Here is a 15,380-nt window from a genome sequence, read left to right as displayed (position 1 = left end):
GGGGCTGAAAAAGATGAGGTAAAATGGGAGAGAGAAACCCCTGAGCAGCATCTCAGGAACCCTGGCATCAGGGACTTTAATCCCTTCAATTCCATGGACTCTGCCACCCTCATGTCCACTGGCTCATATGAACCAAGGGCCACAGGGATGGCAGACTTAAACACAATGGAAAATATGGGGCTGACGGGAGAGCGCCTCCCAGAAATGGATGGGCGGGAGTCTATGTATAGGCTCCCAAATGCTAGGGCCAGCTTCTCTGATCAGGAAGACTCCAGTGAGGGGAGAATCAGAGAACTGGATCCCCAGAAATATCACCTACCAAGAGATCAGTCAGTCAAATTTAGTGGGGAATTCCATGAAAATAGGCCCACTAAGAACATTGTAAAGACTCTTCCCAGCTAGGACAGTGGGGGGGGGGGGGGGGGGTATTCAGCCAATCCTGGAAGCAAGGGAGAGTCAGAAGACTCTTCTGAGCGCCACAGGTCTCAAGAGACAAGGCCATCACATTCTGCCAGCCATTCCCAAGCTCGCAGAATCAGGGAGAGCCTAGAGAATCAAGCAGCCACTTCAGGTAGCAGTGCCTCTGAGTCAGAGGATGAGTGGACAAGGGTGACCAAAACTAAAAAGGCCAACAAAGTTATAAGAGCTTTACTGAAAGATCGCCTGAAGCAAATCAAGGCTATTAGGAGTGTCATCACGCCCTACCATAAAAATACCAAATATTCAGTTTGGGAGCACCTTGAGCAGTTTGAGCAAATGTTGGAGACTTTCCACCTGAAGGACAGGCAAAGTTGTATTCAGTATGTCAAGTGGACATTTTCACCCGAGTACTACAGCTTCTTTGCGGGGCTGGAGGATCAGAACCACTTCAGATGGGTCCACATATAGGGCGGCCATCTTAAAGCATTTTTCAATCCCTAGAAACCCTCAAGAGGCCCGCAAGGCAGCCTACAACCTGCAATGTGGGGAAGACCAGGCCCCACAAGGTAACCCCACAAATGGGACCCCTCGCTCCCCGGACTACATCAGCCCTCGTTACAAGGGCAACAGACCCATCCTGGGCTATGTGTGGACTCCTCCAGCCCAAGGTGGGGGCGGGGATCCAACCAGGCCGCTGCCAACCCAAGAAACTTCCCTCCACACTTTCCCCAGGAGGGCAGTAATCCCCCAAATGCCGGGCTGAGTTTCTTCCCCTGGTACCCGCCAAACCTCAAGCCCCAAAACAACCAATCTTTCTTTCCCCACTTTCCTGAGCCTAGACAGCCCAATCTGGGAGAGGGGAGGTCAAGGGTGGAAGGATAAGATCCAAATGGACTACTTGATCAAATGTAGTCTTGTATACCAAAAGGTTCTCTATCAAATACTAGCCCAATGAAGTTCTATTTGGGAAATGAACCAACAAAACAAGTTTTCAGCAAACTAGGACTGTACAGTTCAGTTACAAAAATTGAAGTTACATCTGTGATTCGGAATCCCTAATTCCTCTAGAAAAATATCCATCTCCATTTCCAGAGCTTATTTAAGCTCCTTGTCACAAGGGCAGTATAGTCAAAATGGTTTAAAAGAGTTGAGACTTTGGAAGAATTTGGTAGAATTTCAGAGACACGCAGGAAGACCACCATCCCACCAGATAGGTTCTCAAATCTCATGGTGATAGCATGCGAGTCCCACATTCAAACCAACTTCTTTGCAGACATAGGATGTCACAGACACAAAACCTTAGTTTGCCCATATAGTAACACATGACTTCAGCAAGCTTTAGACAAGAACACACAGGACTGGCTGCTCTTGCCCCACATCTGACCGGTGCTCCCTCCAGGAACATGCAAACTTTCAAGATACAAAATGATGGGCCACTAGGAAAAAGACTTGGTTCACAGAGAGAAACAGGGCACAACCAGAAATACGAACTTGCTGGGAATGTCACCCAGGAAGAAATTACACACCTGCATGCTATCACCCGAAGGGAGCAGAGTTGGGAGAGCATACATAGCACATAGAGAAACCAGTTACTATACAGTTTGGAGCAAGCACGGAGAAAAGGAGAGTGCTTTGGGAGTGGATGGAGAAGATAAGATGAGGTGACAGAGAGAGGAGGAGAGGCAGAGTAGAGAAGGTAGCTTGAGAGTAGCAAGGATGAAGGGAAGAACATTAGAGGAAGATGAGGAGGACATGTGGCCCAGAGGTTGGGAGGGACAACCCAAATATTGGGGAGAGGAGAAATCACTGGGGGGTGGGGAGTGGAACCAAATAGGGTGAGCAGCAGGAGAAGGAGGAGGAAGAGAAAGGGGAGGCACGGGAACCGATCCAGTAAAAGGAGGGAGGATAAAACCCATAAGCAAAGGAAGCTAGTAAGACCACAGCCTGCGAATTGGAAAGTACGAAGAAACCCCAGGATGGGTGCAGTGAACAGAGAGAACAAATGAGGGAAGGAGGAGCTCACTATGAAAGACCCTGCAGAAATAGAAGAGAACCCCAGACAGGCAAAAACAGCATGAGTAGGTCCTGTGCAAATGCCCAACATCTGGCGGGCAAACAAGGGCCAGAGGAGACACAAGTACAATGTGGAAAAGTGAGGAAGTATGAAGAATTAAAGACAAGGAGGAGATAGTTATGAGAGAGAAGAAGAGCCAACCCAGGAGAGAGGGAGGGGCCAGGAGGAGGTATCCAGAAGAGACAGTTATACAGTGGCCAGCAAGCCCTTACAAGCAGAGGGACCAAAGTCGTCCAAATAAAAGCAGGGCAGAAATCTGGTGATCCTACAATGCCTGCCTAGCGGTGTGCGATCTTGAGACTAGGCAGAAGCAGACTGAAAAGTCAACCATCCCTTGTGGGTTTTCGAGCCAGTGCACCCAGACATTGAGACCATTTGAGTCGCCACCAAGGGGGTGACTTTTTATCTACTTGTTTCAACTGTGGCGTATTTAAGTAAGGAGTCGGACAAGAGATGGAGAAGTTGAAAGGCAAAAGTTGGATAAATCTCCTTATTTGAGATGTCAAATTGCGGAAACTTGGAACAAGCATTGTACCAACCTACATGTATGAGATGTAAATGTGGGTGAAGTTGGAAAAAGTGGTACCTAAAGTAAAATAGGTGTAAACAGTGAAGGAACATAACCGTATTATACTTAGGAAGAAAGTGAACATTGTAGAAAGACCTGGTGAACAAAGCACGGCAGGGGTGTACAACAGTTAATCCATAAAACCTATAAAAGAAAGACACATTGAAAGATACCTGACAAGAGAATACACCAGGCGACCTAAAGAGTCAAAGAACAAATTCCTAGATGGGGAGTATACCAGTAAACCATCTTTGGAAAAGTAGTGTGAAAGAGACATTTTGTCATCCTTTCAATTTTGTAGTAGTTGTTAACAATAGACAATGTTGCCTTTTTTTGGGGGGAGGGGCGGGCAGAGGGGCCTGGTACACTTTTTTTTGTTTAAACTTTATTTTCTTCACTGTTACAATCATGGTACATAGATTAATGAGTCGTATCTCGTGCTTTGGTGCACAAATACATACAATTCATATAAATTCCACTTATATATCATTCAGAGCACAGTGTCCCCCTGTCTGTCTGCGACGATTATGTTTTCAGCTAAGTATAGGCAGAATGGGGCCCATATGTCTTTGGGTCTGTATGTGGGCAAGACTGATGGAACAAAACCCTCTTCACATTCATTGACATAGGTCAAGTCTCTTAGCCACGCTTGTGTGGTTGGGGCCGTCTTAGCCTTCCAATTTCTTAGAATATTATGTTTTGCGATTAGACAGGCTAAATTAAATAATCTTCGTGTCTTAATAATAGGTACCTTCCCAATGTCTAAAAACAAAGGGGGGGGTCCTGGGAGTCCCTCTGCCGGACATTAGTCCCGGTTACGAAAGACTTACCCAGAGTGTTTAGCTCACAATCGTTCTCAGGGGAGAAATATCTCAAACATATAAGGCTTTGTCTTGCCCTAGGGCAGTCCAGCACCGAAAGTCTAACCAACAAATACCAACAGCAACCCCAAATGTCTCCCAGCATATATTTCAATGGGGGTAGATGGAATGGGGAAGTCTAGTATGTCACTAAGGGTGTCTGCCACCTTTTCCCAGAACTGAAGAACGGGTGGACAGGTCCAGTACACATGAAATGAATCAGCCGCTGTTGCCCGACACCTTAAATATCTGGCCGATATATTTTGATTGAATTTCCCATGTTTTGGGGGGGGCGTTGATGTGGAGGTAAATTAGGACTTGTCTCAGATTCACATTTTTCGTGAGTTGGCAGTAACGGGTCCAATGCGTGTCATCTAGTGCCGTACCCAGGTCTCTTTCCCATATCTTTTTCATGTTATTACCCGTAGAGGTATGGGTCTGTACTTTTTTATATATCATAGAGGTGCCACCTGTAATCCCATTTAGTGACATAGGGCCTCATTACGACTAGGGGTGTCACGGTATTAGTTTTATGACGGTACAATAACCTTCTTGCCAAATGACGGTATATCTTGGTTATCGCGGTATAGCAGGTGGAGTTAACTAATCTAAACAAATATTTTCTAAAAAGGTCATAAATTGTCAGATTTATCATCACAAACAAAACCAGGCACGCAGGTCCAGAATTGGGCTTTTCAACATACTTTCCACTGGAATGCCACCCCTTGCTTCCACCAAACACAAACAAACTGCTCCAACTGACAATACTTGGCAGACGGCACATCGAACAGTGCAAGATCAAGACCGCGCAGCACTTGCTTACTGCAGCCTTTCAAAATCAGATTGAAAAGCACACTTAACGGTATAAACAATGTGACGGTTATCATTGTTCAATTAAGTGGTTCACGATATCTTTAATGGTATACCGTAATACCGTTACATCCCTATTTACGACCTAGGCGTTAACCATGGCGCTATTAGCACTGTTAGGGAGAATTCTCCGTTTAGGCTGAATTTCCTAACCTAGTGAGTCCCCCAGCAGCTTTGCTGGATTTTTGGGATTTATTTTTTTCTCCTGCCAAGAGTGAGACTCTTTTACCCTCACTCTTGGACATGATTTGAGTGTGTCTCTTTGACTCTAGATGTGTTTAATGGGCTATGAGGTCTTTTACTCCATAGGGCTTCATGTGTTTTTGTGATGTGTGTTACACAGCACCCTCAGTGCAGTAACACAGGGGTGTCATAGTGACCCCCCAGTATAGACTCCATACCCTGGGACTGACTACTGTCTCCCAGGGCATGTAAAGTCACCATTGACTTTACTAGTCTCAAATTCTGAACAGAACCAGTACAAACCATCATATTGTGGACGTACTGGCCGGGGCAATTCGATTGCCCCGGGGTCTGTTAGTCGAGGGGGCACGTCTCCGCCCCCCCTGATCGAGTTTTGGCTGGTGGCAGTCGATACTACTTTTTATATCCGACCGCAAATACATCCCTATGGGATTCCCCATTGTTCGAGGCTATCCACTTTAATTATTTAATTCCTATAGCCTCGAACATACCGCCGGTTTATTTATTTAATATTAATTCTCTGGTTGGTATTTTTTGCCAGAACTCGGTTCTAAAATGGCGTTTGTGTTCGCTTCTGTGACTCCAACCCAAGTTGAGCTCTTTGTTCCACTTTTTGGCGGACTTCTCCACAGAAGCCCTCCAAAGTGGTGTCACTCTGTCTGGGGTACTTAGGAGGGGTGGAGGGGGATTTAGGTACCCTGGACTGAGTTGCCTAGGCAAATCAAGTCGCACTCCGTCCTGACTGACCCAAGTGGTGAGCCGGCCGGCTCACCACTTAGCATGTTTAAGTGACAGCTAGGCTGAGTGAATGGGGGTTTTCTGCATAAAAGCAGGGCTTTGGGGACTGGAACTTTAGAAGTCGCCACAGGACCTAAGAATCCGACGAGGGAGAAGCTGAGCCGATCTGCTACGACGACAACACCGGTGGAGCCCTGCTGAACCGTCTCACCACTTTTCCCAACGACAGAGGAGATCTCCAGCCCGGAGAGTCTTCTTCCTTCGACTGGTGGGGATAACCAGTCTGCTTCCTTTTTCGCTTCCTGGAGCATCTCGTGGCCGCCTTGCCTGTGCCAAGCACCCTGGCAACCGGGATACCACGTTTTTTCACTACCGCGAATCAAAGGGTAGTACCTTTAACCGGAAAATTTAACCGGAAAACTCCACGGCTGGTTTCTTCCCTGGCAGTGCAACGACCTTCATCTTTCCTCCACGTCGAGATCTTCTCTTCCTCTGGAGGACGCTGTGACTTGCAACCGCTGCCATGAACAACTGCCCCCCCTGGAGGATCCTTTCCACATAAGGTACCGTGTTCCGCCTGGCTTCCCTTGCAACCGACTGTACGGGGTAGATTTAGCCCCCGGCTTTCAACCCTGGGTTAGCCTGGGACACCCTGTCTAAACATTTCTGAAACCTAACTAAAACCTTGCTGAACTCCCTGCAAGACTTTTTAAGCCTGTTGTCATTGTGTGATCTTGGGTGCATTTGTGCCCTGCTCTCTCCAAGAGTGGGCCCGACCGATGGACTTTAGCTCACAAGTAACTTTTGACTTTCCTGCCTTGCTTAAGAGTTCCCAAGTATTAGTGTGGTGTATTTCCCTACATTCTGCCTGTTTCCCTCCCTTTTTCGTTAACTTATTGGAGTGCCATCTATAGTTAAGCGCTCACATCTGTCTAGAAATAAGTGGTGTTAACTAAGACTTGTCTGATAAGGAATAAGGAATGTATATATAATAATAGTAACTGTGTTTAGAGTGATTTACAATAATAGTGCTGGAGTGTTTCAAAAAGTGTGTTTTTAAATAAATAATTATTTACCTTGATACCAAAGCTCTGGTCAGTGTTTGCTTGTGCTATTGTATCTGAGTGCCTATTGTGTATACTTTGCATACTGCCTAACTCTTCTTGAGGGAAGTCTGACTGCTCAGCCACAGCTACCAGGTAAATCTGGGTGGTACAGACTGCTACCAAGTGGGTTTACTGCCAACACCTGTAGTCCTAAATCTTTTGCAGTGGTCCCCAAGGGAACTGCACAGGTTTCTGCCTAACACTGGTGTACAGCGGTGGGATTTGTATTGAGTATACATTTTAGAGTGCTTTAAGAGACCTTAGTGCAACTAACCACAAAACGTAGCACTGAAAAAGTAATCCTCCTAAAATGTCAACTATGGAAAATTATAGTCAAGAGTCCCTTGCTACAAAAACTGCTGATTGTTTAAGAGTTCTCTGTAAGCATAAGAATCTCCTGACTAAAGGCAAGAAAATGGAATTGATAGAAAGGTTGTTAGCTAATCAAAGTCTGGATGATGGTTCAGAGGAACCTAGCATGCCAGAAACTGTAGATAACAGTATAGAGATTCAAGTTGATCAAAATGTTGATAATCTTGAGGAAGAGTCAGAAGAGGAGGGTGAGGCTGCAGTGACTGTCCCCCCTAGGCCTCTGTCTGCTCTGCCAGCTGTACCTACTGGACCTTTACCAGGTCCCACACTTAGTCCTCAATATCGTGAGCTAGAGAAAATGAAACTTGAATTAGAATTCAAGAGACTGAATACTCAGGCTGAACAAAGACACCAGGAACTGAATGAAGAACTCAGGCTAAGGGAAATGGAGCTCAAGCATGAGCTAGAAATGAAGAAATTATCTGTAGACAATGCTTCTCTCTCTGACTCCTCTAGAGGTTCCAGTCCTAAAAGACCCCGGATGCCTAAGGAATTGATTGGTATGTATGAGCCTAAGTTGGATGTGTTGGATTGGTTGTCTCTGTTTGAATATAATCATGGGCTCCAGAACATCACAGGAAATGACTTACTCACCTGATTGTTCTCTAGGCTTCCCCTTGTTGCAACTGATGTGGTAATGGAAATGGGGGAGGAGGATAAGAAGGATTACGCATGTGTGAAACTAGCTTTGATAGCTAGATTTGGGAAGACCCCTTCCCAGTATCTTAAAAGGTTTAGAACCCTCAAAAAGCATGATGGTACCCCTTGGGCTACCTGGGTGAGTGAAGGGTTGAAAAACGTAGAGGGATGGATTAAGGGTTACAAAGTGAACACTTATGAGGGTATGAGAAATTTGTTTATGTTGGAGTCAATTTATGATGCCTGCTCTCCTGAGCTCAGACAGCACTTGGCTGATTCAAAGGAATTAGATTCCAGAAAACTAGCTCAGGCTGCTGACTTGTGGGTTGCCAACCGGGCCACTCACAAGGATTCTGGGGTAACTCAGAAGAAGGATGTGGGGGGACAGCCTAAAAAGGACTCCAAAGAGAATTCCAATACTGCAAATTCCAAAGAGGGCCCCAAACAAAACGATAAGGGTAAGCCACAAGGGAAACCGAATCAGGCTAGTGTATCTTCTGGTCCCAGACCAGAAGGAGGTCAGAACAAGCCTCCATTCCAGAGAGCCTTTGGCTCTTGTTATGTTTGTAAGGCCACTGACCATGTGAAAGGAGATCCCAGATGTAAGGGTAAACCTTCAGGGATCCAACTTGCCTCCTTAGCCTTCGCTCAAGAAGAGGAAGACCCAATGGCAAGTGGAAACTTTCTACTGCTGACTGATGAAGCCATGGGAGTCTCACCCAGTGTTTCTTTAGTCTCTCTGGGGTTGTGGGAACAACAGAATTTAGATGTATATAATTCGATCCCAGATAATACGAAAGAGTATTATAAGGACAGTGTCCAGGTGAATGGTCAGGAGACTCCTGCCATTAGGGACACTGGGGCCAGCATAACTGTGGTGGATGAATCATTTTTCAAGGCAGTGGATGTTTCTAAGGCACCCAAATGCCTCACCAAGTTAGCTGGAGGACCTGTGCAGATGTGTCCCCAGTTACCAGTTCTCATCCAGTGCAATGATATGACTGTAAAGATACCTGTCAGTGTACAATGTGAGGTGCCAAGAAGGGTTCTGTTGGGTAATGACCTGAAAGCTCTTGGAGTTGTGTCACATACCCCCAGACCTCCTAGTAAAAGGTTACAAGAGCTCCCTAAACCTGCAAGGGAGAAAACCTTGAGAGGTTCTTCTTAGGAGATGATGAAGAAAGATATCACTCCTCCTCCACTGGAGCAAACTACTGCAGTCTCAACCAGATCAGGAGCCAAAGGGCAACCCAAAACTCCAAGGAAAAAGCCAGCAGCAAGCACTCCAGTGCTTCCAACAAGGACTTCCCCTAGGTTGTCCAAGGTTACACCAGTAACTCACCATCCAGCTGAAGCTGAGAGGGTGGTTGAACCATGTGTGGTTGAACTAGACTCTAAAGAAGAGCTAGTAGGAGGCCAAGACCTTATTGGAGATTTAGATCCCGCTGACCATCCTGAGCTGCAGTCGTTACTAGCAGAAGGTGGACCCAGCAGATCAGCTTTCCGTAAGGGCCAAAGAGAATGTCCAACTCTGGAAGGTCTCCGCCAACAGGCAACTTCTCAGGCTGATGGGCAAGAGCCTGGGAAGTACAGGTTACACTGGGAAGATGGCCTCTTCTACAGTGAACCAACTGAGTCTGAACCTGGAGACTACAAGCGCCTTGTAGTACCTCAAGAAAAGAGACAACAGTTCTTACAACTAGCCCATGAGATACCTTTGGCTGGTCACTTGAGTTTCAAGAAGACCAAGGAAAGGCTCTCTCTCTACTTTTATTGGCCAAAGATGGGAGCTGAAGTAGATAAGTACTCTAAGAGCTGCCATACCTACCAGACTTCTGGTAAGGTTGGTTCCAAGAATGTGGCACCTTTACTGCCTCTCCCAGTTGTGGGAGTCCCATTTGAGAGGGTAGGGATTGACATTGTTGGTCCCCTTGATCCCCCAACCTCCTCAGGCAACAGGTTTATCCTTGTTGTAGTAGACCATGCTACTAGGTACCCTGAGGCAATTCCTATGAGGACTGGTACAGCTCTGGCTGTTGCTAAGGCCCTCCTTGGTATTTTTAACAGGGTTGGGTTTCCTAAGGAAGTAATCTCTGACAGGGGGTCAAATTTTATGTCCCACTACATGAAAGCCATGTGGAAAACCTGTGGAGTTACTTACAAGTTCTCAACAGCATACCACCCTCAGACAAATGGATTGGTAGAAACGTTTAACAGAACCATGAAGAGCATGATAGGTGCTTTAGAGGAACCCCTTAAACGAAAGTGGGACCTTCTACTGCCATGCCTTCTCTTGGCTTATAGAGAAGTCCCTCAGGAGGGAGGAGGTTATTCTCCCTTTGAGCTTCTTTATGGCCATCCGGTCAGAGGTCCATTGGCCCTGATCAAGGAGGGGTTGGAGAGTGCTCCTTCCCCCAAGCCAGTCAGAGTGACCGACTATGTGATAGGTCTCCGACGGAGAATGTCCCACATGATGGCAGAAGCAAGTGACAACTTGAAAGGTGGACAAGCTCTGGTCAAGCATTGACATGATCAGAAGGCTAACATGGTTGAGTTCACTCAAGACCAGCTAGTTCTCGTTATGCTCCCAACAAGGCAGAGGGCCTTGCAAGACAAATGGATGGGACCCTTCAAGGTTGTGGGAAAACCTGGAGAGGTCAACTATCTGGTGGATCTGGGCAAACCCAGGGAAGCTCCCAGAGTCTTCCACACCAACCGCCTCAAAGCCTATGTCTCTAGACCTGAAGTAGGAGCCTTGCTACTAGATTCATCATAAGAGGAGGAAGAGAGTGAAGCTCTACCTGACCTCCTTAGAGGCATACCTTTGGACGAAAAGGTTGAAGGAGTTAATCTCTCTTCAGATCCGACGACTGAGCAACAAGAGGAGTGCAAATCTATGTTAAATCAGTTTGCCTCCCTGTTCTCACTTTCACCAGGCTTGACCCCTTGGGGCCAGCATGATATTCTCACTGGTGACTGTCTGCCAGTCAAAAGCAGAAGGTACAGAATGTCAGAACATGTCAGAACCCAAATCAAGGGTGAGGTCAAGAAGATGCTTGATCTCGGGGTAATAGAGCCCTCTACTAGTCCATGGTCTAGCCCAGTTGTGTTAGTACCAAAAGGCAGGATCCAAAGAGTTGAGATTCTGTGTGGACTACAGAGCCCTTAATGCAGTCACCAAGACTGATGCCTACCCTTTGCCAAGGACAGATGAGTTGGTGGATAGGCTTGGCGCAGCCAAGTACCTCAGCACATTTGACCTTACGTCAGGCTATTGGCAAATAGCCCTGAGAGACCATGCCAAGGAGAAAACTGCATTTTCTACCCCAGTTGGCTTATACCAATTCAAGGTTATGCCTTTTGGACTAAAAAATGCACCTGCTACATTTCAAAGGATGGTAAACCAAGTTCTAGCTGGGATGGAGGACTTCTGCATGGCATATTTGGATGACATTGCAGTCTTCAGCCACTCCTGGGAGGAACATGTGAACCACCTGGGACATGTTGTGGAGGCTCTTGAGCAGGCCCATCTGACCATAAAGGCAAGTAAATGACAAATTGGACAGAGGAAAGTGGTCTACCTTGGGCATGAGGTAGGAGGTGGAGAAATAAGGCGTCTGCTCAGCAAAATTGAAGCTGTGTAGAATTGGACAACACCTACTACTCAAACCCAGGTGGGAGCCTTCCTAGTCCTCACTGGGTATTACAGGAATTTCATAGAGAACTATGGGACCATAGCTTCTCCACTGAATGTAATCTCCTCTCCAAAATTCCCTAAAAAGGTAAAATGGAATGAGGAGTGCAATCAGGCATTTGAAAACCTGAAAAAAGCTCTGTGCCAAGCACCAGTACTAAGAGCTCCTGACTACCACCAAACTCTCATTGTACAGACTGATGCTTCCAATGTAGGTATAGGTGCAGTCCTTAGCCAACTGGATGAGAAGGGTAGGGAGCACCCCATTTGCTTCATCAGCCATAAGGTGAAGGATCCTGAGACAAGGTGGGCAACAATCGAAAGAGAATGCCTTGCTATTGTGTGGGCACTGAAGAAGTTTAGGCCATACTTGTATGGTTCTACTTTTGTCATTCAGACTGACCACCAACCCTTGAGATGGTTGATGCAAATGAAAGGGGAAAATCCAAAACTATTGAGATGGTTAATCTGTCTTCAAGGGTTTGATTTCACCATTGTGCACAGGTCAGGGTGTCACCATCAAAATGCTGATGGACTCTCTAGGATGTATGCCATTGACTAGAGGTATGAGGTTCATCCAGGAGTGGATTAAATCCTCCTGTCCCTTAGTCTGGGGGGGGAGAGTGTTAGGGATAATTCTCTGTTAAGGCTGAATTTCCTAACCTAGTGAGTCCCCCAGCAGCTTTGCTGGATTTTTGGGGTTTATTTTTTTCTCCTGCCAAGAGTGAGACTCTTTTTACCCTCACTCTTGGACATCATTTGAGTGTGTCTCTTTGACTCTAGACGTGTTTAATGGGCTATGGGGTCTTTTACTCCATAGGGCTTCATGTGTTTTTGTGATGTGTGTTACACAGCACCCTCAGTGCAGTAACACAGGGGTGTCATAGTGACCCCCCTGTATAGACTCCATACCCTGGGACTGACTACTGTCTCCCAGGGCATGTAAAGTCACCATTGACTTTAATAGTCTCAAATTCTGAACAGAACCAGTACAAACCATCATATTGTGGACGTACTGGCCGGGGCAATTCGATTGCCCCGGGGTTTGTTAGTCGAGGGGGCACGTCTCCGTCCCCCCTGATCGAGTTTTGGCTGGTGGCAGTGGATACTAATTTTTTATATTCGACCACGAATATATCCCTATGGGATTTCCCATTATTCGAGGCTACCAACTTGAATTATTTAATTCCTATAGCCTCGAACATACCACCGGTTTATTTATTTAATATTAATTCTCCGGTTGGTATTTTTTGCCAGAACTCAGTTCTAAAATGGCGTTTGTGTTCGCTTCTGTGACTCCAACCCAAGTTGAGCTCTTTGTTCCACATTTTGGCGGTGGAGAAGCCCTCCAAAGTGGTGCCACTCTGTCTGGGGTACTTAGGAGGGGTGGAGGGGGATTTAGGCACCCTGGACTGAGTAGCCTAGGCTACTCAAGTCGCACTCCGTCCTGATTGGCCCAAGTGGTGAGCCGGCCGGCTCACCACTTAGCATGTTTGAGTGACAGCTAGGCTGAGTGAATGGGGGTTTTCTGCATAAAAGCAGGGCTTTGGGGACTAGAACTTTATAAGTCGCCACAGGACCTAAGAATCCGACGAGGGAGAAGCTGAGCCAACCTGCTATGACGACAACACCAGTGGAGCCCTGCTGAACTGTCTCACCACTTTTCCCAACGACAGAGGAGATCTCCAGCCCGGAGAGTCTTCTTCCTTCGACTGGTGGGGATAACCAGTCTGCTTCCTTTTTGGCTTCCTGGAGCATCTCGTGGTCGCCTTGCCTGTGCCAAGCACCCCGGCAACCAGGATACCACGTTTTTCCACTACCGCGAATCAAAGGGTAGTACCTTTAACCAGAAAACTCCACGGCTGGTTTCTTCCCTGGCAGTGCAACGACCTTCATCTTTCCTCCACATCGAGATCTTCTCTTCCTCTGGACGACGCCGTGACTTGCAACCGCTGCCATGAACAACTGCCCCCGCTGGAGGATCCTTTCCACATAAGGTACCGTGTTCTGCCTGGCTTCCCTTGCAACCGACAGTACGGGGTAGATTTAGCCCCCGGCTTTCGACCCTGGGTTAGCCTGGGACACCCTAGCTAAACTTTTCTGAAACCTAACTAAAACCTTGCTGAACTCCCTGCAAGACTTTTTAAGCCTGTTGTCATTGTGTGATCTTGGGTGCATTTGTGCCCTGCTCTCTCCAAGAGTGGGCCCGACCGATGGACTTTGGCTCACAAGTAACTTTTGACTTTCCTGCCTTGCTTAAGAGTTCCCAAGTATTAGTGTGGTGTATTTTCCTTCATTCTGCCTGTTTCCCTCCCTTTTTCGTTAACTTATTGGAGTGCCATCTATAGTTAAGCGCTCACATCTGTCTGGAAATAAGTGGTGTTAACTAAGACTTGTCTGATAAGGAATAAGGAATGTATATATAATAATAGTAACTGTGTTTAGAGTGATTTACAATAATAGTGCTGGAGTGTTTCAAAAAGTGTGTTTTTAAATAAATAATTATTTACCTTGATACCAAAGCTCTGGTCAGTGTTTGCTTGTGCTATTGTATCTGAGTGCCTATTGTGTATACTTTGCATACTGCCTAACTCTTCTTGAGGGAAGTCTGACTGCTCAGCCACAGCTACCAGGTAAATCTGGGTGGTACAGACTGCTACCAAGTGGGTTTACTGCCAACACCTGTAGTCCTAAATCTTTTGCAGTGGTCCCCAAGGGAACTGCACAGGTTTCTGCCTAACAAGCGCCATGGTTGATGCCGGTATTTTACCGATTCTGCCATGGTAAATGGCGGAATTACCGCCCCATTCCAAGGTTGGCGGGGAGGTAATTCCCCATTGGCCCTTCCCCATTCCCATTTTTGCCCCATAGGGCTCAATGGAAATGGGGAAGGCGGTAGTTACGGTACCGCAAATTGCGGTACCGTAATTACCTCCGAGGTATCTTTGCGGGTCCAATCCTGGTAAAACCAGCCTTTAAGGTAGGAACCGAAAAGGGACCTCGTAATTAGGCGGTAAGGGGTTAACGGCGCTGCCACCTTTTATGGCCCTGTTCACCCCTTACCGCCTGGGTCATAATGAGGCCCATAGTGTTGTTTATGAATGGGTGAGATTCCAGCTCAGAGGGGAAAGGGGGCCAATGGTGTCTGAATTCCGCTTTCATCCTTTGGTACTGCAGAGGTTTGATGGGTCCGTGTCCCACCTTGGCCTATTAGCGACACAAACGACAAACGCACCATTGGGGAACATGTCCCCGATAGTTGTTTTTGGGAGTCCCTTCTCTTTGTAGTGTTAGGTCATAGGAGGGGTAGATACCAGGGTAGTACCAAAGAGGGGATGTGCTGTTACATGGGTCGGAGATTCCAGCCCTCTTGAATATTCTGGACCACGCTTTTATTGTACTGGCCACAGGGTCCACCTCATTCTTGCCATATGCCCTTGTGAATAGTACTGAGCGAACATCAGTGGGGGAGGCTGCATATTTCTTTACTCTTACATGAACATGGTTCTCAGTGTTAGCAAACCAGTCTCTCCCAATTAGGTCCTATGCAATAACGTTCAAAGTCAGGGGCGGCAAGAAACCCATGCCCAACACAAGGTGGTGAATTCATTTGCACGCAACTGGGGACCTCTGACACTAGGCACTGACTGTTCGCCGCAGTCAAGAGGCGTCATGACCCTCATTCATCATACCCTAGGTTTTCAGGTGACCAAGTCCAAAATTGGCACAATGGGGCGATCCGTCATCATATGGGGGACCATAATGGGACAACCCACTATCCTGATCAATACATATGGACCAAATATTGACAACCAAGACTTTTATCTTCACTTTA

General features: G+C 46.8%; 1 protein-coding gene across 2 annotated transcripts in view; it reads right to left on the bottom strand.

Annotated features, from left to right (window-relative positions):
• Nucleotides 1-15,380, bottom strand: part of ATPAF1 (ATP synthase mitochondrial F1 complex assembly factor 1) — a 249,810-nt gene that overhangs the window by 136,367 nt on the left and 98,063 nt on the right. The window lies entirely within an intron of this gene.

This window comes from Ambystoma mexicanum, chromosome 1q, assembly GCF_040938575.1.
Source record: "Ambystoma mexicanum isolate Mex_15411 chromosome 1q, UKY_AmexF1_1, whole genome shotgun sequence".
Classification (NCBI taxonomy): Eukaryota; Metazoa; Chordata; class Amphibia; order Caudata; family Ambystomatidae; genus Ambystoma; species Ambystoma mexicanum.
This window is presented reverse-complemented; position numbering and strand designations above follow the sequence as displayed.